This window comes from Homarus americanus, unplaced genomic scaffold (genome assembly GCF_018991925.1).
Source record: "Homarus americanus isolate GMGI-L3 unplaced genomic scaffold, GMGI_Hamer_2.0 scaffold23598, whole genome shotgun sequence".
NCBI lineage: Eukaryota > Metazoa > Arthropoda > Malacostraca > Decapoda > Nephropidae > Homarus > Homarus americanus.
This window is the reverse complement of record NW_024731054.1, coordinates 2,676,171-2,700,459: the sequence shown is the minus strand read 5'-3', so window position 1 is coordinate 2,700,459 and position 24,289 is coordinate 2,676,171. Positions and strand designations below refer to the sequence as shown.

General features: G+C 41.1%; 2 protein-coding genes across 3 annotated transcripts in view; one reads left to right on the top strand and one right to left on the bottom strand.

Moving 5' to 3' along the window:
* LOC121867512 (octopamine receptor Oamb-like) overlaps positions 1-15,932 on the bottom strand; it is a 131,883-nt gene extending 115,951 nt beyond the window's left edge. For both annotated transcript variants that reach the window (XM_042367484.1, XM_042367485.1), the window contains exon 1: positions 14,914-15,932. The gene's annotated coding sequence lies outside the window, so the exon portion shown is untranslated. The remainder of the gene's footprint in view (positions 1-14,913) is intronic.
* A 7,707-nt stretch (positions 15,933-23,639) lies between these two features.
* Positions 23,640-24,289, top strand: part of LOC121867510 — a 56,792-nt gene continuing 56,142 nt past the window's right edge. The window contains exon 1 of the mRNA XM_042367482.1: positions 23,640-23,731. The gene's annotated coding sequence lies outside the window, so the exon portion shown is untranslated. The remainder of the gene's footprint in view (positions 23,732-24,289) is intronic.

Sequence of the window (24,289 nt, the reverse complement as noted above, 5' to 3'; positions counted from 1 at the left end):
TTAATATCAAACTAAAAATGGTGAAGTAATATTAAGTGTTAATCAAGGAGTTATTAGAGGTGAAATTACCTTTACTCCCAAGTTAAAGTTTTTTAATAAGATGAAAAAATGAAAGGTTTAATTAATATGAAGATAGGAATTATAGTGCTAATGGCTGTGTTGTTTGTGTGTGTGTGTGTGTGTGTGTGTGTGTGTGTGTGTGTGTGTGGGTGGTTAAAAGTTCTTGTACAGCTTTTGTGGTGGGTTGTTTGTTGCGTGTGTTTGTGTTTGTGGAGGGTGGGTGTTTGTGTGTGTGTGTGTGTGGGTGAGGGAGAGAGAGGGAATGTGTTGTGTTGTACCGTGTTTGGGTCTGTTTGGAGACTAAACATGTCTGATACTGGAGTGAGGAGTGTTTGTTGTGGTAGTGGTGAGAGAGAGAGAGAAAGATACACACACAAAACAGATTGAAACACACACACACACACACACAGCGTCTAAATTCTCAAAGGGATGTGATGGATTTCTAAGGCAGGCTCTCTCCTCTCTCTCTCTCTCTCTCTCTCTCTCTCTCTCTCTCTCTCTCTCTCTCTCTCTCTCTCTCTCTCTCTCTCTCTCTCTTCAGCTTATCCAACAACCATTTTTGGGGTATCCATAATAACCTTCATAATTCAAGAAGATGATTGGTTGTTGGTTGCTGAGTGTAAACGTCACGGCTTACTTAGCGGCTAGCAGCCAATCAGTTAAAAGAGATACAATGTGGGCGGGGTTAATAGGTAAACATTTAGAATAATTTCAAACATCTTGGCAAAAAACACAAACGGTTTTATTACACGTGTTGTTAAAGCCTCAGTGGCAGACAGAGATGGAGCTAACTTTAATATATATATATATATATATATATATATATATATATATATATATATATATATATATATATATATATATATATATATATATATATATATATATATATATATATATAGAGAGAGAGAAAAAAGGACAAGATGCCATCAGCTGGTGACTCGCAGTTTGTTAATGACAGTGAGGGAAGTTGTGATTGTCTGAGTTGACAACACACACACACACACACACACACACACACACACACACACACACACACACACACGTCCCCTCCTCCTTCCACAGGTAGGTAGGTAGGCAAGTAGACCTTCCTCCTACGATGACTGAGGAACACCTGTTACGATATATCTAAGAAGGCAGCCTCTCTCTCTCTCTCTCTCTCTCTCTCTCTCTCTCTCTCTCTCTCTCTCTCTCAGTAAACCTAACCCCACCAAACAGGTTAATTAGACAAAAGAGTTGACTGCAGCCCCGCATGTGACCTGTCGATCGCCTCACCTGCCTCGGCCACCTTAATTGACGGTACATAAAACGTGTTCCTGAGTCGTGTAAGAGACGAGATGAATGATCGTAGTGATGTTCTTGAAGACATGTAACAAGGTGAACCTTCTATTAAATGATGTTTTTTATATTAACTGTAAAATGATAAACGTGACTGTGTGGGTGTGGGGTGTGGGGTGTTGATGTGGGTGTGGGTGTGGGTGTGGGTGCGGGTATTGCGGATTCTGTGTTTACGTTAAGATCATGTTGGTTCGTGTTCAGGCATTGATGAGTTGTGGATCTGTGCTGGGTCTTATACATGAGGAGAGAGAAGAGAGAGAGAGAGAGAACATTGTGATAAGTTAAACTGAGAGGGAGAGGGAGACAGACAAATAGACAGATAGGGAGTTAGACAGATAGCACACACACACACACACACACACACACACACACACACACACACACACACACACACACACACACACACACACACACACACACAGATGGAAATAAACACAGACAGACAGAGAGACAGACAGACACAAACAGACAGGAGTGGTGGACAGAACAGACCAACACGGACCAACTTTAAAAATACCCCGTCAAGGTCACCACACACTGCCTACACCGCCATAAACAACAACAACACACTCTAGTTAACACAATCTACACGAGTTAACATTACGTCTTGGCAGGTTAAATTATACTGTTGGAGGTTAAATTTTCTGCAAGGTTAGATTAATTTTAACTTGAGGAGGTTAGTTTGAACTTTAGAATTAAATTTGTACTTTGGGAGCTTAATATTAACTTCGGAAGGTTAATATTAACTTTGGGGAATAATTTTTAACTTTGAAAGATTAATTAAGGCTAGGTTCCATGGAAACTGTACACCATTAAGTAATCCATTACACCTATAACCCATTAGCCATGAGTGTAAGGTTGAGAGGTTAATATATACTTTAGACCCGCCACTATAGAGAGGCGCCAGAAAGGTAACCATGTACAGGTGTGTGAGTGTTGCTCCTCGGGGGTCATTTACACCTGGTGAATCTTCATTTGAATATAGTTTGGGGAGAATGTGTGTGTGTGTGGGGGGGGAGGGGGAGGGGGAGGGAGAGTGTTAAAATATTCTACCTTTGAACTCTCTCTCTCTCTCTCTCTCTCTCTCTCTCTCTCTCTCTCTCTCTCCACACACACACACACACACCTGGTCAAGAACACACCTGCAGGTCTTACACAACTCAGGTAACGAGGCGTGACACACCTGCTCCTACCTGACATAATTAATTTGGTTTCGTTCATAGTGACGCAACACCCACATACTGAGGGTGTTAGTATTGTTATTGTTGTTATTATTGTCATTATTGTTGATGTTATTATTGTTATTGTTGTTGTCGTTATTATTGTTGTTATTATTGTTGTTATTGTTATTGTTATTGTTATTGTTATTGTTGTTGTTATTGTTGTTATTATTGTTATTATTGTTGATGTTATTATTGTTATTGTTATTGTTGTTGTTATTGTCATTATTGTTGATGTTATTATTGTTATTATTATTGTTGTTTATTATTATTGTTGTTGTTATTATTGTTGTCATTATTGTTATTATTATTATTATTATTATTATTATTATTATTATTATTATTAATATTATTATTATTATTATTATTATTATTATTGCTGTTGTTATTATGAGAATTCCTTTTAAAAGTCCATAAGTCTGGTTACCAAAACATCTACCTGTTTCTTTTACAGATTAAGACCGCTTACGTGTCTGCTTGTTTACCTGTCTGCTTGTTTACCTGTCTGCTTGTTTACCTGTCTGCAAACCTACGTCTCTGTGCACATTCCTATCAATACTCACCTGTTTGTCCCCTGCCTTGACACTCACTGCTGCTTACCTGCTTCGTACCTACATACCTGTCTGCCTATAAACCTGCACCTCTGTACTTACCTAAGTCATGAAGTAACGGGAAGAGAAACTCACATACATACATACATACATACATACATACATACATACATACATACATACTGTGCATACATACATACATACATACATACATACATACATACATACATACATACTGTGCATACATACATACATACATACATACATACATACATACATACATACATACACTCGCCCCTGTATATGATGTGTCGCGAACTTAGTGTATTAGTTTTCTTCCTCCTCTTCTTCTTCTTCTTCTTCTTCTTCTTCTTCTTCTTCTTCTTCTTCTTCTTCTTCTCTTCTGAGCTAGGTAACTACGAGATCTGGAGTCAGTTCACCTCGTTGATGCTTCACTGTGGGAGCTTATGAGAATATGTGAAAAGCTCCCGGTGTTTGGTCTTGTCTGTGTGTTTGGTTACTTGTAATTGTTTGTTTTGTTTGTTGTTTTGGGTTTGTGTATGTGTTTTGTTCAACTCCCTTTTCCTCCTCCTCCTCCTCCTCTCCCCTCCCTCCTCCTCCTCCAGTAAACAGGCGACCCTCCTTCCTGTGTCCAAACTTTACCTCCTGGATAAAAAAGGAAGACGGCCAGGAAGAAGGAACTAACTTTTTACTCTCCTTAGGTGTGCGTACACAGGTCGTTACGTACAGTGGTCGTTACGTACACAGGTCGTTACGTACACAGGTCGTTACGTACACAGGCCGTTACGTACACAGGTCGTTACGTACACAGGTCCAGATACTGTACACCAACTCCAACGTTTAATTTGTTGCTCCTGAATACGTGAAGGAGTTCCATAGTCTCTCTTACTGTACATTGTTCGAGTGTGTACCTGTGTGTATGTAGTGTATGTATGTATGTATATTATGTATTTTTGACGTGGTAGCTGTCAAGACAAAGAGAACTGCTGTGGTTATTACTCCGCCTGCAGCGTGAAATAAATGTTACCTCCTATGAATAACCATAAGCTGTGACCTCCTGACCTCTACCTCAACGAGTCTTTTGTGTGATTCTGTTTCTAAGGCGAAGGTCTGGTTTGGAGGGGCACCCTCAGTTGACCCCGCTGTGAATGGGTACCTAACTGTGCAACTGGAGGAAGTAAGAGGGGTCAAGTGCAGTGCCACCTTCCGTGTTCACTCCTTCGTATTCACACGGTATCCTCCTTCCCCCTGTGTGTTCCTCCTCTCTCTCCCTTCTTCGCCTCCAGGAGTCCTTCAGGAGTTGGTAAAGAAATTCTGACGTGTGGGCTTTTCTATACACGGTAAGGTCGGTGTATAGGGGAGATATATAGCTGTTTTATATTGGCGCGTATTGGGTATTTATTATTGCCTATATTATGATTTATTTTGTGGTTCTTTGCATCTCAGGGTAGTAAAATCTCTCTCTCTCTCTCTCTCTCTCTCTCCGTTTCTGGTTATCTCTTTATCTCTCTATGTCTCATCGTCTCTTCCTGTTGATTCTTTATTTGTATTCTTGTCCCATTTTGTTTTTTTACCCATTCTCTTCTGTGTGTGTGTGTGTGTGTGTGTGTGTGTGTGTGTGTGTGTGTGTGTGTGTGTCGCACTCCTTAGCCCACACAGTAACAAACAAAAACAACTCAGCACCACACACCACCAACATAGCAACACAAACATCAAAACAAACACCACTACACCAACACAGCCCCAACACCCACACGGACATACACACACACACACACACACACACACACACACACACACAATCACCACCATTACTCAAGATCTCATAAGGGAGTCTGGATTAATAGACTGACTCTGCTTCTTGGACAAGGAGGGTTACAACCTTCATGCTGTGTTGTGGCCTCTCCTCACAACGCAGCTTAGGGCCAACTCAGAGGGGCCAGTTGACGCTAATGCATGGCCTCTCGTGTCCATAAACATCATGACGTAATCTCTCCTGTACGATAACTAGTCATTAAGAGACGACCATTCAATTTCCTGTTTGTTTACATTGTGCATACGAGAATGTGTGTCCTTGTGTACGATAACTTAACTTCTTGTGTGGTGATGAATAGTGTTACGACGTTGGTGTTGTTTTTGATTAGAGAGAGAGAGAGAGAGAGAGAGAGAGAGAGAGAGAGGAGATAACCAAAGAAGCAGAGAGACTGGGAGATAGAAAGAGACAGACACAGACGGAGATAGTCGAAATATAGAGATAGACAGAGAAACACCCCAACACATAGACAGATAGAGGTAGAGACACAGACAGGCAACTGGAGATAGACAAACATAGACAGATAAAACTTTAAAGTCTAGAACATAGACACAGACAGACAGAAAAACAGATAGACATTGAGATAGATAGATAGATAGATAGATGGATAGATAAATAGATAGATCCACCCAACCAGACAGAGATAGACAGAGACATAGCTAGGGAGGGATCGACAGACAGACAGACAGGGAGACAGACACACAAAGCTAGCGATACGGAAAGAGTAGTCATTTGCATATCAATTCTGCACCGTCCCTCACGAGACAAACGCCAGTCCTCAGCTGTTGAAACTAACAAAAGAGAGAGAGACAAAATGGAAAGGTTTTTGTCAAAGTTAAACCTTAGACGACCAATTAAAGACAGGTAACTCACAGGTGTACGCTAAAGTAAACAAAAATTAAAGAATATTTTATATTATTATTATTATTATTATTATAATTATTATTATTATTTATTATTATTATTATTATTATTATTATTATTATTATTATTATATTATTATTATTATTATTATTATAATTATATTATTATTATTATTATTATTATAATTATTATTATTATTATTATTATTATTATTATTATTATTATTATTATTATTATTATTATTATTATTATTATTATTATTATTATTATAATTATTATTATTATTATTATTATTATTATTATTATTATTATTATTATTATTAATTATTATTATTACTTGTTGATGCTGTTGTTGAAGGATGCCATTATTGCTGTTAATAAGAAGTATGGAGAAACCTAATGGTCAACATTTATGGGTGAAACAAACAATTTAGAATTGGACAAATATCAACCAGTGTTTAAGAAGAAATATTCTCAACAGTTGAAGATTATTATTACCAGTCAGACACCAGAGCAATCATCTAAGGCTCATGAAATCTGGAATCATGTGTGTTTGATTTATAAGGAGGCCAACAATTCGAGCCCAAAATGATTGACACGAAGATTAATCATTGATACTGGCGACCATACCTGAGACAGAGCAGACAGACAGAGACAAGAGAAAGAGAGAGAGATTGATTGCCCAGGAAGTAATGATTGGGCACCCCTTACATCCTATGTAAGGTGAAGTGCAGAAGCGTTTACAGCGTCGTGCATCTGTAAATGCCATGCGTACCGCGAGTTCATGGTTGTTGCCCTTAATGACCCAAGCATTAAGGTGTCAAATGGCCTGGTCAGGTTACATAAAGGACAGAATGATGATGTGGGAATTTGTACAAATATATCTGTTTATGGCAGGTGGCAGGTCTTTGATGTCGGCAAGATATAGGCATGATGGTATTGAGGGACATAACCTTTAGTGATTGGTGATGGTGTGGTAAGTTTGTTTCGAGTGGACGTCTATTCTTCTTTCTATTTTGCTTCGTGTCTGTCATACTAAACACGAGACCTTCAACAGGATGACCAAAGGATAGTAGTGTGAGATGACTCGGTGCGGATGTGGAGTGATGTAGTGATGACTCAGTGGAGTGATGTAGTGATGACCCAAAGATAGTGGTAGTATGACCTGTGTGAGAAAAAGTGAAGTGTGGATGACCTATGTGATAACTGGGTAATTTTGGTTCATTGATGTACGTGAAGTCGGGGTGTGTTGTGTGAGATTATACGCGCCGCACACACACACACACACACACACACACGCACACACACGCACATTAGTTAACACACACACACACGGCTGTTATTATTGGCACATGCCACACACACGCCATTAACACGTCAATGAGTGTTACCTGCAGACACTCCAAAAGCCATGATGTGTGGAGGATGAAAATAACACACCTGTCTTATTCCAGGTAAACCAGTGAGAAATAAATATTGATTGAATGATTTTTATTAAGAGCGTTGGTGTTAATAATTACTGCCTTCAAATTAAATTAAGATGATGATGATGATGATGATATGTGATGGTGGATTGGTGTGTGGTGGTGGTGGTGTGTGTGTGGGTGTGTTGTGGGGGTGGTGGTGGTGGTGTGTGTGGTGGTGGTGGTGGTGTGTGTGGGTGTGGTGGTGTGGTGGTGTGTGTGTGGTGGTGGTGTGTGTGTGTGTGTGGGGGTGTGGTGGTGTGTGTGGTGGTGGTGGTGATGATGGTGATGATGATGATGGTGATGATAGTTTGTGGGTGATGATGACTCTTTATAAGAAGATATTACTGTAATGACCAGGGATGATTATGGAAATATATTTATAAAACGTAAGAGTATATTTAAATTATGTAGAAATATATTAAATCACGAGGTAAATTTAGATAAAAAGGGGGGGGGGAGAGGGAGGAGGAGGGTGAGGGATGGGAGTGAGGAGGTGAGGGAGGAGGTGGGGGTAGTGGGAGGGGAGGGAGAAGGGTGATTTGTAATCTGGGTATTTTCGTGGACAAATTGTTCTAATTGTCTGGTTTAATGTTTGTGTTTGTACTTATTTTAACTATATTCTTCTTGGGGCCCACTTTCGCCGTTGATTTCACGTCGAGATTATTTTACTTAGTGCCTTCTGATGGTGTGTAGGTGTGAGAGGATAATTGATCATATTCATTAAATGCGTAGTGTTTACTGTATTAGTGACATAAACGACAGATGTGGACATTGTTGATATGACTACGACAAGTTATGTTGATGAAAATGGTTATTTATTCTAAATTAATTTATCATCCTAAATTAACTAAATAGAAGTAATTATGATATCTTAATTTATTTTTTGTTTAAGATGTATTATATTAGTTGAGTTATATGATATAGATTGTTAGTTTAGTTCCTGTTATCTTTATAAGATTTTTAGAGTTACATCACACTGCAAATCAACAAGACATTTACTACTCTTAATATTCACATTTATGTTTTTACGCTATTCTAAATAACTCATAAACTCAAGGTCTTTCACCACCTGATTATCAACAAAACACCAGTCATTGTATAAACCAGAGAGAAAATTGCAATGAAGGAAAATCATTGTGATTTAAAGTTACCTGAGTGATGAAATAAACAACAGACATCAAACCGACAGTCATCATGAAGGCTATGCTAACTGCAGGCGTGATGTAGTATTTTTTGCTTGAAGATTGATAACACGGACTGGTGAGGTGGGTGGGGGGATGCAGGAGAGAGGAGAGAGAGAGAGAGAGGGGGGGGCATCAATCATGAATACGGAAGAGGTAATTGAATAATAGAGAGAGATGGCAAACTTGGACGAGAAAGGAGATAGAAAGAGGCTGAGAGAATGAGACACGGCCCAACCCATCAATGTAAATGAAAACAGTAAAGAGAAGAGAAGAGGAGGAGGAGGAAAAGGAAGGGTTTCAGATGAATTAAGAAGATAGAAGAGGAGGAGGGAAAAGAAGGCGAAATAGAAAAAGAATAGGGTGGAAATTGGATGGAGAGGGGTAAGGGTGATGGAGGGAGAGAATGGAGTAAGTTGTTCAGGATAAGGAAATGGGAAGGATAAGGGAGAGGGAGGGAGAGGGAGGGAGAGGTGAGGGTAAAGAAGATGGGAAGGGGAGGGAGGTAACGTGGTCACATATATCATGAAGTAAATGGTTATCCCTCCAAGCGTTAGACACACACACACACACACACACACACACACACACACACACACACACACACACACACCAAGATTCAGGAGTCAATGTTAAGGGCTCCTGTCTACAGCTTCGCCAGTCACCTACGATTAGGATGTGGATTGTGAGTGTGTGAGTTTGTGAGTGTGTGAGTTTGTGAGTTCGTGAGTTTTTGAGCGTTTGTGAGTGTCTGAGTTCGTGAGTTTGGGAGTTTTATGGGTCTGTGAGTTTTTGTAAGCGCTGGGTTATGTGGTGTTATGCAGGGAGCCATCAGAGACCTGGTCCCCTTTAGGTTGTTCGAGGCTTTGTCTATTGTGACTATTGCTAGGTGAGGGTGTGGCAAACGGTGTGGCAAACGGTGTGACAGACGGTGGGGCAGATGATGTGGCAGTGGGGGTGTGGCAGACGGTGTGGCAGTGTGGGTATGACAGACGGTGTTGAATCAGAGTGTGACAGACATGATGTGGCAGGCATGGTATGACAGTGTGGTATGCAGGGTGTGGCAGGCAGGGTATGGTAGGGTGTGGAAAACAGTGTGGGTTACTTGCTTGATGTCATGGTCGTTCGCCGCCTCAACGCGAATCTGATTAGCTTATTGGTTTCGCCTGACGCAAGCATCTCCCCCTAACCCCCCCTCACCTTCCCTCCCTCCCCCTCACCTTCCCTCCCTCCCTCCCCCCTCACCTTCCTCCACCCCCTCCCTGCCCCTCGCCCCCCCCCCTCATCTACACACACAGGCATACATATACAGTATACACATAGCTAATATACACATAAAGTATACTGGGTAGTTTAGACGTGTGAGGGGAAATGGTCGTTAAGGCAGCCTGTTAGGGAGGAACCAGGTAGTTTAAGAGTAGCTGTCATTTAGCTGGTGTATATATCTTAACTAAAGGAAGGGTGAGGGAGAGAGATAGGGAGGGTAAGGAGGGAGGGAGAGATGAAGGGAGGGAGAAGGAGGGGTTGATCGTTGGGGGAAGTAGAGAGAGAGAGAGAGAGAGAGAGAGAGAGAGAGAGAGAGAGAGAGAGAGAGAGAGAGAGAGAGAGATAAGGTTCTAAGTGTAGTTTGTTATATCATTTTATGTTTTACTTGTTCTCTGACTTCTTCTCTCTTCCGCGCTTCTCCCTTCTCTTACGCTCCTCCACTTCTCTCACCCTTAATACTCCCTCACCTTCTACCTCCCTCACCCTCTTTCCTCCTTCCTGAACACCTCCCTCACCCTCTCTACACCTCCCTCACCCTCTTTCCTCCTCTCTGACCACCTCCCTCATCCTCAACACTCCATCACCCTCACCCTCCCTCACCCTACACCCTCCATCTCCCTCACTCTCCCTCACCCTCCATCTCCCTCACTCTCCCTCACCCTCCAGTGGTCAGACAACCAGGCATTGTTCGTGGGCATTACAGTGTCACTTATGGCACCCGGATCTTTGGGCAGCTCCTGGATCTGGCCCTCCCGACTTGCCCGAGTGCCACCACCATCCTCCTACCCTCCCTTACTACATCCTGGCATCTACTACACCCTCATCCTACAAGTCCCCAGCACAACTAACTAGGCCTAGCATCTCTACTACTACTACTACTACTACTACTACTACTAATAATAATAATAATAATGTCAAACAGAGAAGGTCACAGCTCAACACCTTGGCGTACATAAGTATAAATTTGACATCATTAATAAGTAATTAAACTTTACTTACTGATGTACACTATATGATGTACTATGCGCCTAACAACATAATGTACTACTTTTCACCTTAGATAATATTGTAGAATGAACCTGTAGTACTGTAGCGCCTGAGTCACTAGCTACAGAAACACTATCAGCTGTGTGGACTACCAGAGACACAGGGGAGTGAAGGGAATGGCTGATATAACTAGTGACGAGGGTGAGAGTAGGTCTTGTTTCCCCCTCCCTCCCGCCCTCCCTCCTTCCCTCCTTCGCAAAAACTGGTAGTAGCTACACGTTTATCTACTCCTTCCTCTTCTCTCCTCACCTCCTTCTCCTTCCTCACTCACTCTCTCTTTTCTCCTCTCTTTCTCCATCCTCTTCACCTTCTCGTCATTCATTTTTACTTCCTTCTTCCTTGTCGTCTTCTCCTTCCTCATTCTTTCTCCTCACTCCCTTCTCCTTGACTTGCTCCTTCTTCCTCACCTCCTCCTTCATCCTCACCTCCCTCACCTCCACCCCCCACCCACCTCACTTCCTCCTCCTCAACAATAACTTCTCCTTCAGTACAAAATAAACACTAACTTAGTCACACCACATAGTAAGCTGGAGTATCAGGTTACAAGGCGCCTAGTACCTCGTCCTCGAGTTTAGTGTGACGTCTGCTGTTGCCGCCTGGTGTCGAGTATGAGTAACAAGGCTTCGGTGTAAACAGGAACTGCCACACACACACTTACCCACACACACACTCACCCCTACACACTTCCTCCCCCACACCTCCCCCACACACACACACCCACACACACACTCACCCCTACACACTTCCTCCCCCACACCTCTCCCACACACCTCCCATGACTCATACATGATAGTGTGGCTATAACACCTGGTATACTGAACCTCTGATACACAGGTAGGGTCAACACTACACTCAACCAGTGTCATTTCCCCAACGGTAAAAGAAGGTACATATCTAAATGAACTAATAATACCCGGGGATAGAACCAACGACACTTAAGATAGATATCGAGCATTGTATCCACTCAGCCACCAAATAATAAGATCATCCATTATTTATGTCTTCAATTTCAAGGTCTTTTGCGGCCCAAGTTCAGTAAATCATCGTAATATTATTGTTTGTCTGAAAGTTTCCTTCTCAAGGGGCTTAAGTCGTCATCTATTGGGGTTAATATATCTAGTTCAAGTTACTGCTCGAAGGGGTGACCGTGGCGTGACAAATACTCGAGTTTAAGTGATAGTTTAGGTGGGTTAAGTTGGGTTAGGGTAGGTTATAATAGGTTAGTTTATGCTAGGTTGGGTTATGTTAAATCAGCTACTTTAGGTTAAAATAGGTTATGATAAGTTAGGTTAGGTTAGGTTTGGTTAGGTTAGGTTTGGTTAGGTTAGGTTAGGTTAGGTTAGGTTAGGTTAGGTTAGGTTAGGTTAGGTTAGGTTAGGTTAGGTTAGGTTACACAACATTACATAATAAGTTATCCTCCCGCACGTTTGTTCCCTAAGACGGGTTAATGTATTGTCCTTTGTCCTGAAGTATTACACACAAGACAGACATTCATCTAGTAACAGACACACATAATGTTCCTAGGCCTATATTAACCCCGCATAATATTTCTAGCTTTAATAGACCAACATATGACTAGGCCTAGATATAGAGGCCTACATATAGTAAAACCTACATATGCTTAGTTCTACATATATATATAAACCTACATATGCCTAGGCCTACATATGCTTCAGTCTACATATGACTAGGCCTACATATACATAGGCATAAATGATGGGGGAATGTGTTTTGACGGTGAGAGATGGTAGAATGTTTTGGCAGTGAGAGACGGTAGAAGAATGTTTTCACAGAGACGGAAGAAGAATGTATGTTGCTCTTGATAACATTCAGGTCAAAAGGTCATAGGTCACAGAGGTTCGTAGAATAAATGTGTTTTTTATGAATGTTTCTGAGTGAATGTTATTGTTAAAATGTTATTACTGAGCTTCAACAAATAAACTCTTTAAATGTGTATTATTGGTTATAAAACAAATACACAAGTGCTCAACGAAGTGGTTCTCAACACGAGCCAAGGACCAATCAAAAGGCTTTTCTCTGGCTAAGACGACGAAGGACCAATCAAAAGGCTTTTCTCTGGCTAAGACGACGAAGGACCAATCATAATCCTTTTATCTGGCAAAGACACAGCTATCGGGAAACAATCACAGTACCCTTCAACCCCATAAGCGTGGATTTTGCTCATAGCGTCATAGATGTCGGAACAAGATCATGGCCTGGTTGTTGTGTTGGCTGTTATATTATACGTTATATAATTTATAATATACCAAGATCGACCGTATATCATTATTGCCACTGCTTGTATATATAAATATTATTATACGTCAACTATATATAATTTGTTGAGGTACCGCGTATATTACTCTCCTATACGTGTGAAGATTCTCAGACAATGTATAAATAAATATCATCAAAGAACAATTACCTTATAATATAGCAGGATGGTGAATCTAGTATAGCATTGTAATTGTAAATACTGAAAAAGGGAATCAAATTCTTTACAACACAAAATACGACGTTCATATGTTTCTTAATGTAATTGTATAAGTGATAAAGTCTTTCCAGCACAAAATACGACGTTCATTTGTTTCTTAATGTAATTGTATAAGTGATATAGCCTTTACAGCACAAAATACGACGTTCATTTGTTTCTTACGGTAATTGTATAAGTAATATAGCCTTTACAGCACAAAATATGACGTTCATTTGTTTCTTAATGTAATTGTATAAGTGATAAAGTCTTTACAGCATAAAATACGACGTTCATTTGTTTCTCAGAGTAATTGTATAAGTGATAAAGTCTTTACAGCACAAAATACGACGTTCATTTGTTTCTTAATGTAATTGTATAAGTGATAAAGTCTTTACAGCACAAAATATGACGTTCATTTGTTTCTTACGGTAATTGTATAAGTAATATAGCCTTTACAGCACAAAATATGACGTCCATTTGTTTCTTACGGTAATTGTATAAGTAATATAGCCTTTACAGCACAAAATATGACGTTCATTTGTTTCTTACGGTAATTGTATAAGTAATATAGCCTTTACAGCACAAAATACGACGTTCATTTGTTTCTTAATGTAATTGTATAAGTGATATAGCCTTTACAGCACAAAATATGACGTTCATTTGTTTCTTACGGTAATTGTATAAGTGATATAGCCTTTACAGCACAAAATATGACGTTCATTTGTTTCTTACGGTAATTGTATAAGTAATATAGCCTTTACAGCACAAAATACGACATTCATTTGTATATGTAAATCAAAACTGTCTCCATTTTTCTAAGAGAGATAGAGAGATATGATGATAATGGTGAGAGAGAGAATGAGAGAGAGAGAGATAGGAGACAAAGAGAAAGACAGGTGAAATGAGATAGAACGTAAAATGAGAATAAAATAGAGACAAATGGAAGAAGAAATTAGCACAGAAGAGAAAGAGAGACAAATGGATAGTAGGAGAGAAGAGAACGGAGAGATAGAAAAGTATGGAAAGAAAGAATAGAGAAAAACAGAGAAGAAAGAGAAAAAGAGACACATGCAAGATAAAAGGAGGGATGAGGAGACAGAGAGAGAGATAGAATGAGATAAAATAGGAGAGGCTAAAAGAACAGAGAGAGAGAGATAGATATAGAACGATAGAGATAGAACGATAGAGATAGAAAGTGAAAGATATAACAGGTATTCGTGATGCTAGGTAATTATAGTGCTAGGTACTGCTATGTAATTATAATGCTAGGTAATACTAGGAAATTATAATGCTAGGTAATAATAATGCAAGGTAATTATGATGCTAAGTAATGCTAGGTAATTATAACGCCGGGTAATGCTAGGTAGTAATAATGCTAGGTAATTATGATACTAGGTAATAATAATGCTAGGCCTTAGTCTTGCTGGAAGTAACAGATAGAAACCGGATGTTATTTCAACGTAATGATAACAGCTAAGGCGATAACATTACACCAGTTACACGTTCATTACACAACGTAACTCAACATCAAGGTGAGATGATTACGGCGTCACTCCTTCCCTTGTTGAGTGACACGTAATGATGGAGACATGAAAGGAATATTCCAATCTTACCTTATGGGTGGAAATCCTGTCTTCTTGGTTGAGGAAATGATCTTTATGTGTCTTGGTAATTTATTTTCTTCTTACTTCCTCTGTTTTTTTATTCAACGTTCTCTTACGTTTCACTTTTTTTTATTTTTGTTTTGCTTCGTTGGTTTTTTTTTTTTTTATTTACATATTTTTTCTGCCTCTAATGGTAACGTAAACTGTCATTATAAACAGTTTACACACACACACACACACACATGGTTGATTTAATGACCTTGTTTACGTGTGTTTGTTTGGTCACTTCAGGGTAGAGTTAACTTGCTTATAAACAACTTCTCTACTTTTATCATTCGTAAACGATTTTCGTGTTTACATAATACTGCAATTTTTTGTTTACAATGTTTTCTGATACGAATTCAGTCGTTTACTTAGTTGTCGTTACTGTAACACTGAAATACTTGTAAGTTTGTGACATATAATTTCCAGGTCACATTTTAATTCTTGGCTGTGTGTACTAGAAGAAGTTGATACCCACGTTGTTCTCTACACAATATACATGGCTTAGTACACACAGACACACTCACACACACATACACAGTACTCGTTCCGTCTAACACCTTCAGTATATAAGGGTTGGTATAGTGTATCACATCACCACCACTACATTAACCTCAGTTACAGATCATCATCATTAAACATCAATATAACTGTTTTTTTTTTGTTTTTTTAGACGTTCAGAATCACAAATTTTGTTTTTATTTACCGTCAAGGTGTGGTAGTTATGACCAGGGGGGCGGGGGGTGTACGTGTGTTAATCTGTGTGGGTTTTTTTTACGCTGGTGAGAGTTAAGAATACCAAGTGGTTTGTTGTCGTCTCTTAGGAAACCACTGTCCCCTAACACCCACTCCTCTTGACCCAGACACCAGGTCAAGACAAAGTCAGGCGAAAGTTACAAACCCAGTAGAGACATATTGAGAGGGTCTGCTACAAGGAGGAGGAGGAACCCCCCTTTCTCCGACCTGTTTATTAACGTCAGGGTGGGGGGCAGGGGAGGGGAGGGTGGGGCAGGGGAGGGGGTAGGGGAGGGGATAGGTAAATCACTCAATCACTAGTGCTTTTAAGTTTTCCTTCATCTTCCTGGGCGAGTGAGATAACCATGAGAGAGAGAGAGTGAGGGAGATGTAGGTAGTGGTGGTGGAGGGGGCAGCAACACACAGGGCGGCAACAGCGTGGCAAGGGAGGTGGAGAGACGAACACGCGACCTCACCCCACGCCACCGACACAACGACTGAGGCACCACTACCACTGCCAGCCAGCCCTCACTCATTCCCTCACCTCTCCTCCCTTCTCCTTCAATCTCCACCATTTTTTTTGTAACTGTTATGTCTCTTTTATAATATATCTGTCAAGTATCTCTCTATCCTTTATCAATTCTGACATCACCCTCTTCCTGACCCCAGCCATCTAACAGCTCTTAAAATTTATATGCATTGTTCTCTTACAGTTTTATCTACGTATCTGCCGCCTATCTCTTTATTAAAGTCTCTATCTCTTACTTTCTTTCTTTTTTCTCTCTCTCTCTCCACATAGTTCCGGGTTTTTCCCCTTGACCTCGTGTGTGAATCAATGATGTACTGTTACTATTTATAATCTCTAATACCTGTCTAATTCTTATTTATCTATTATTTTTACGCATTCTTCTTTACTACTGCAAGACGATTGTAGGAAGTGAGAGAGAGAGAGAGAGAGAGAGAGAGAGAGAGTATTTTAAGACAGGAAGGGAGAGAGAGTGAGACGGACATACAGTGAGTGATTGTAGTGTAAAAACAGGTGTAGGAAACGGCAGGTAAGATAATAATGACCAGGGTGACGCAAGGTGGAGGAAGTAACAGGTAAGTATGTGACCAGTCAAGGAGAACTGACCCCCAACTCCACCACCTGTCGGCCTAAAACCCTCAAGTTCCTCTCTCTCTCTCTCTCACTTGACACACACGGGTCAATCGCCGACTTCACCAACGACAATACTGAACCTTGAGGAGTTATGTTTTACAGGAAGTTGTGACGAGGCGGATAAATTTAATAGTTTATCCTGGAAGAGAAAATGTTGTTGTGTCAAATGTTGTTATTATTGTTATTATTGTTGTGTTTGTTGTTGTTGGTATTGTTATTGTTGCTTTCATTATTTGTTGTTGTTATTGTTGTTGTTGTTATTATTGTTATTATTGTTGTTGTCATTTTCATTATTTTTTGTTGTTATTGCTGTTGTTATTTATTATTATTATTATTATTGTTATTATGATTATTATTATTATTATTATTATTATTATTATTATTATTATTATTATTATTATTATTATTATTATTATTATTATTATTATTATTATTATTATTAATATTATTATTATTATTATTATTATTATTATTATTATTATTATTATTATTACTTAAGGTCATATATTGGGAATTAAGCCAGAGAGAGAGAGGAGAAAATAACATAATGAACAGATAAGAGGCAGGTTAATTGGTGAAATGGTGCAGGTGTGTGTGCGGGGGGGTGAGGAGGGGGTGAGAGATGTGTGTGTGTGTGTGGAGGGATGTGTGAGGGGTAGTGTGTGCTGTGTGCGTGTTACCAGAGAATTATAAACACACTATTTATCCCAATTGCCCAAGATTGGTGACCAGGCGTGTGTGTGTGTGTGTGTGTGTGTGTGTGTGTGTGTGTGTGTGTGTGTGTGTGTGTGTGTGACCAAGTAATCATGTTGTTGATATTTTTTAAACAATTTCTCGAGTCAATGGTTTATCTGTGTAAGTTGTTCACCTCGACGGCAGCCAAACAGCCCTAAGTTGTGAGATGTTTTGGTGATTGTTTTGGTCAGTAAGGCATAACGTGATCAGGGTCAATAAACAAACAAATTGGTGAATATTCGTAATAATCACCAGCAGAATTTTAAGTATAAGTTTTGCATAAAGTTATTGCAGTGTGGGCAAGTTTGGTGAGTACTTCACACCTAGCCTAACCTAACCTAACCTAACCTAACCTAACCTAACCTAACCTAACCTAACCTAACCTGAAGTGCTTATCAAGGTGGCGTTGGTCCCCACAGGTAAGGTACAGTACAGCTGAGATCATTAATAACACCTGGTGAATATTATAAGTGAGGGCTGTTAGGGCTGGAGGACATCACTGGTGGGGGGCTGTGAGGGCTGGAGGACAACACTTGTGAGGGCTGTGAGGGCTGGAGGACATCACTGGTGGGGGGCTGTGAGGGCTGGAGGACAACACTGGTGAGGGCTGTGAGGGCTGGAGGACATCACTGGTGGGGGGCTGTGAGGGCTGGAGGACAACAATGGTGAGGGCTGTGAGGGCTGGAGGACAACACTGGTGAGGGCTGTGAGGGCTGGAGGACAACACTGGTGAGGGCTGGAGGACATCACTGGTGGGGGGCTGTGAGGGGTGAAGGGGCAGGGCTGCGGCAGGAGGAGTGAGTAATGTAACAGAGGGACCCGGTGTTCAACGCCTCCTACACCGCTACAAAAACTGACTTCACAAGGGCAGCATCGAGGTCCTTAGTCTGTGAGAACCTCCTGTAGGAATGTTTACTCTGTAGTGTGTAGTGTAGAGGACCTGAAGGAAACAAGACATTAACTACTACTACTACTACTACTACTACTACTACTACTACTACTATACATGCGTTTCCAAGTGAGCGATTGTAGTTAAGTGAACGGATTAAGTGAACGGATGTCATAGTCAGATAACGAATAACACTAAGACAGAATCCCAGTAATAATTTTGATAAGAAACATGAAGGTCAATTGCTTAAGCCAATTGAAATATCTAGTCAAGGTTAATTACCAGTCAAGCCATCATAAAAAGATTACATTAGATTCCAAGGAAGAGTACAGCTGACCGACCTTATGTACTCTCTCGTTTTTTGTACTCAAGTCTTCAGTATTTTGTAATTACTGAATAAAACTGAGCAGTGAAATCTGTTCGGGAGTAAACTGCAGATTTTTATTCATTATTTCGCGATTTTTAAAGGATTAGTGGAAGATTAGACACCTTAGCTTACAGTACCTGGGGTTGGGGTCAATCTAACCTAATCTAACCTAATCTAACCTAACTTAACCTAACCTAATCTCACTAGCCATCTTGTTGCCTTCCCACGTGCCCTCAGGCCTTGGTGAGCTGGCAACACTGCTTCACCTCCTCCTTGACGCAAGCCCTGGCAACAACCACGTGCTGCTGCTATTGGTGGTGGTGGTCGTCGTCGTTGTAAACAAACTACTACTACTACTACTACTACTACTACTACGTCTAGTATTACAACAACTCCTCCTCCTCTCCCTACTACTACTACTACTACGTCTAGCATTACACACACACACACACACACACACACACCTGAACATCTGGCCAGTGCACTTTACACAATTTACTAAGAACTTTTTTTAAAAGTACTGATGGTAAAGTTAGGTTAGATTAGACGGTCCTTATACCAAGTTTGATGTGAGTTTTCAAATAGGCCCCAATCGTGATGGGGCCTAGTCCTAACGGGCCCCAAGCTTCAAGGCCACGTTAGGGTCTACAAGGCCTTGGCTTATTGATCCCTCAAGTGGGAGCGGAAGGTTGTTCAATACTCTTCTGTTATCAAGACAATGATACTGTTAGAGTTATTCTCTCTCTCTCTCTCTCTCGCTCTCTCTCTCTCTCTCTCTCTCTCTCTCTCTAAGGGGTAACTACGTATTTTTATAATCGTTTACCTACCACTCAAAGAAGCAGCCTTGGGCAGTGGTATGTGTGGCAAGGCCGCCTCAGAAACACAGGTTATCATTAGAGTTATATTAATACAGGTAGGTGGAGTAGGCTTACCTGTCGTGTGTGTACAGGAGACGTTTACAGTGTGTGTGTTTGGTCTTCCCGAAATTAATACCCTGCCAAGATAGGACACACACAGGGTCATATGTCAGTCATTTATTTTAATCTAAATTTATGAATACTCGAATATATAGATTCTTGTTCTTCTTTTGTTCTTGTTCTTGGAAATTCTCGTCATAATGACTTTCACAAACTTTATATCAACACAACTCAACATTCGTCAGGAACAAACTGCCGTAAAATGTAAAAAATAATAATAATAATAATTAAAAAAATAATAAACTAGTCGTAATTAATTACGTTTGTTGTCACAATCCTGTATATTTTTAGTGGCGTGGTTTCCGTTGATACATTCCTCAAAAATTCAGAAAAATTCTGTGGTAGTTTTAGAAGCACTTGTAGCTGAACATTGTTGGGTGTGTGTGTCACCTCCCTGAATGTATTATTGTGCGTACATAAAGCTTCACTTCCCATTTATACAGTATTCATAGTTGTTAATATGAATACTGTAGTTGATATGTGAGTTATGTAGATATATGTAGTTATTTAAGTCAGTCAGTAGAGGAATGAGTGACGCTCTTGTCTCCATTGTTTTGATATGACGTCATGACCAGAGTGATAGGATGGGTACCAATCACTGGTCTCAGTAGATGTGACGTCCTTGCTGAGTCGATGAACGGCCACCAATTAGTTTTGAAATTGAGGGTGACGCCCTGGCGGACTATAAGAACAGTAGCCAATCAGAGCCAAACACGGAGGCAGCGTGGGATATATACGGTAATGTTCAGTGTTTTCGTTGTGTTGTGTTTTGAGTGACTCGGTGAGTGGAGGCACTGGTCTCTGTGTTCTGATTGTAATTAATGAAATTTTGTTTCTTGTTTTCATTGTCGTAATGTTTGCGTGTGTGTGTGTGTGTGTGTGTTTTGATGTTGCATGTACACTTTACACACACACACACTACTGTAATGGTTGCCCCTCGTGTAACGAGGATGGCTGTTCCAAGGGCCACCTAGGCGTAAACTTGTTTAAGGTGTAGAAGCTGTCGCCAACACAACAACCACACCCTAAGTTAACGAGCTGCATGACCCAGTGTCAAGGAATAGTCCGAGAAGACCGGACAACTCGCCAACTGCATTGGCTAACCATTACCCCGGAATACGATCCGCAAATCGATTAACATCCAGGTTCCCAATTACTGCTGGGTAGACAGAGGCAAATGGCGTAATGAAACGGGCCTTTAGTTTCACCCTGCCCGGGGAATGAACCCATTACACCATAGGTTACTACTACTACTACTACTACTACTACTACTACTACTATTTTTTTAATTTTTTATTTATTTTTTTTAAACTTGGCCTCCAGCCTCCCCCAATAGCCACACCTTCGCCGCCATTTTATTACCTTAAAATTAAATATCCTACTACTACTACTACTACTACTACTACTACTACTACTACTACTACTACTACTACTACTACTACTACTACTTTCTTTTCTGCCACTTGGAATCGAGTAAGACGATCATCCAACGTCAACAAGGTGTGTGTGTGTAATAATAATAATAATAATAATAATAATAATAATAATAATAATAATAATTATAATTAACAGTTTATTAAAAAAATTCGGCAGCCCGAAGTCTGAAAATATACTATACAGTGGACAAAAACGACTTATTACAAAGACATGGGATAGGTGGGTCATTTAACAAAAGCTTTCATTACTGAAAGAAGAAGGAACATGAATTGAACATACAAATTATTATGGTTTGCAGTTGATGGCCCGGGCCTGGACTGGTCATGGGGACACCAGGTGGTGTGGTGTAGTAACTCGTCCTCGGGTGTTGATATGAAGGACCTCACGTGGTCATGGGGACACAGGGTGGTGTGGGGTGGTGTCACAGTACCTCACTCTGCTGGGTGGTGTTGTGTTTATCTCGTAATAAGGTGTGAAGCCGACCCTCTGTTGTTCCCATGGTGGACTGATTAGCACCTCCTGGTCAGAAGATGGTGGTCAATTCCCAGGGTTGCTTATGTCAGTGGCGGGTCACTGCCCTCACTGGTACTGTCTGGTGCTGAACTCACTGGCTTAAACACTGTTCATCAATGTTCAACACTGATTCCACTTCTTTCCGAAACGAAAGTGTCACTTTTGATTATGTTGATATCCCGGTGGTGAGGATGGGTCGGGGAGAGGGACTTGTGGAATGGGCCGAACATTGTGTGTGTGTACAGTGTTCCCACAGCTGAGAGCACAAACAGACATATTTCATTGTAGAGATTATTATTCCCGCAACCATTTAGTGGTATATTTGTACATGACTCTCTCTCTCTCTCTCTCTCTCTCACACACACCTCCCTCTCTATCACCTCACCCCCCTCTCTCTCACCTGCCCCCCTCTCTCTCACCTCCCCCCTCTCTCTCACCTCCCCTCCCGGACATGCCAAGTTACACATCACAATAAACGAAGCAGTTGACGACCTTCCCTTCGACCACGACCTTCCCTCAGAACGACCCTCCCCATATACGACCCTCCACGCCCCCCCCACATAACTCTACCACTGCACGGCCCTTTACATAATGGTCGTGTGTGTGTGTGTGTTGTGTGTGTGTAAAGGGGTCACAGAGGTCAAAGGTCACAGTTGAAGGTCAAATTGGCGTCGTTGCTAGAGCTTTATGTGGGAACTGTGATTATATGGGGGAAGTGAGGGGTGGAGGGGTGAGGAGGGAGGGTGAGGAGGGAGGGTGAGGAGAGGTGAGGGGTGAGGAGGGAGGTGAGGAGGTGAGGGTGAGGGTCATTGTTCTATTTTGATTACCGTGTGTGCATCCTGACTCCCCTCACACACACACACACACACACACACACACACACACACACACACTCCTGAACCTTCATTAACTCTCAGATCCAGCAGATAGTGGCCACGCCCACGCCCACAGAGGCTGAGAGTTCCACAACACACTCATGACAAACACACTTTATCACGCCCATCACCTGCCGGACGTGGTCGAGGGCTGATGACCGTACCTGATTGTCGGCGGTGATGATAACAGCACACACTCAGGAGATACGCTCATGACACACACTCAGGACACACACTCAGGATACACCTCAGGACACACACTCAGGACACACACTCAGGATACACACTCAGGACACACACTCAGGACACACACTCAGGACACACACTCAGGACACACAAGATACAACACCAAAATCAGCATGAAAATAATAATTCCGCACTTTAACCGCACACCTTGAGGAAACACAGCACCACAAACCGCATAATGACCGCAAACATTCAAGAAACGTAACACCAAACACCGCAAGATGACCGCACATATACTCAGGAATTGTTGTTGTGTTTATTGTAGATGTTATTAGTGTTTTTATTTGTCTGTTGTTGTTATTGTTTCTGTTGTCTCTCTCTCTCTCTCTCTCTCTCTCTCTCTCTCTCTCTCTCTCTCTCTCTCTCTCTCTCTCTCTCTCTCTCTCTTCAGCTGGTCTGCCCTGAGAGTCGTGGGTCATCACAGCGCTGAGAACAGATGGGATTAGCTTCATTACTTTATGTGACGTTCTGCTGAGTTGCTGCTCCACCCCCACCCACCTCAGCCCCACACCCCACCTCACCCCCACCCCACCTCAGCCCCACCCACCCCCACCCCACCCTCAGCCCCACCCACCCCACCCCCACCCCACCTCAGCCCCACCCCACCCCCCACCCCACCTCTAATGTTTCTCCAGGTAATATAATTAATAATATAATGCAGGTAGAGACGTTACTATAGGATATATTACATTAAATCCTAAGACTCTGCTGACTTGTTCGCCCTCACTCCCTCAATAACTGTGGTTTCTCTGCAGCTTGGTTGACTGATGGCATCCTGGCGTGAACCAGTGACCTTTAGGACGAGAGGTGAACGATGTATCTACTCAGCCACTGCTCCTCCTTGTACCTGAGGTAAGTCAATTACTGTTTCCTTGTACTCCAGGTGAGTTAATTAATGATGACTACTTCAGGTAAGTTAATTAATCATGACAGTAGTCCAGGTGAGTTAATTATGGAGGAATACTTCAGATAAGTTAATTACTAACGACAATAATTACACTTTGTTAATTAGTAATAACTGTGTTTTTACGTAAGATATAAAAACGGCCCACGGATTGGTTAGTATATTACCCTCTTGGCCAATAAGCGAGAAACCCATTACGACGACGAGTCATGATTGGCTGTGAGTGTGGCGAAGACAATAATAGGATTCTCAAAGATTCTTCCGTCAATATTTTCCTCATAAAACTAAGACACAAAGAAGGTAGAGTCTTAGCGCAGTATCAACGTCATATTGGCGGCCATCTTCGTGCTTTACCTTAATGGACCCAATTAACGGGGTCTAACGTGTCTCCACTTAAGATTTTTGGGGAAAATTTAACGTAAGACTGTTTCAGAATCTGTCCTTGTGTTGTATTGTAAGTGTGTCAATTAGGTGTTTGACATACAGGAATTAATAGATGAAGTCCG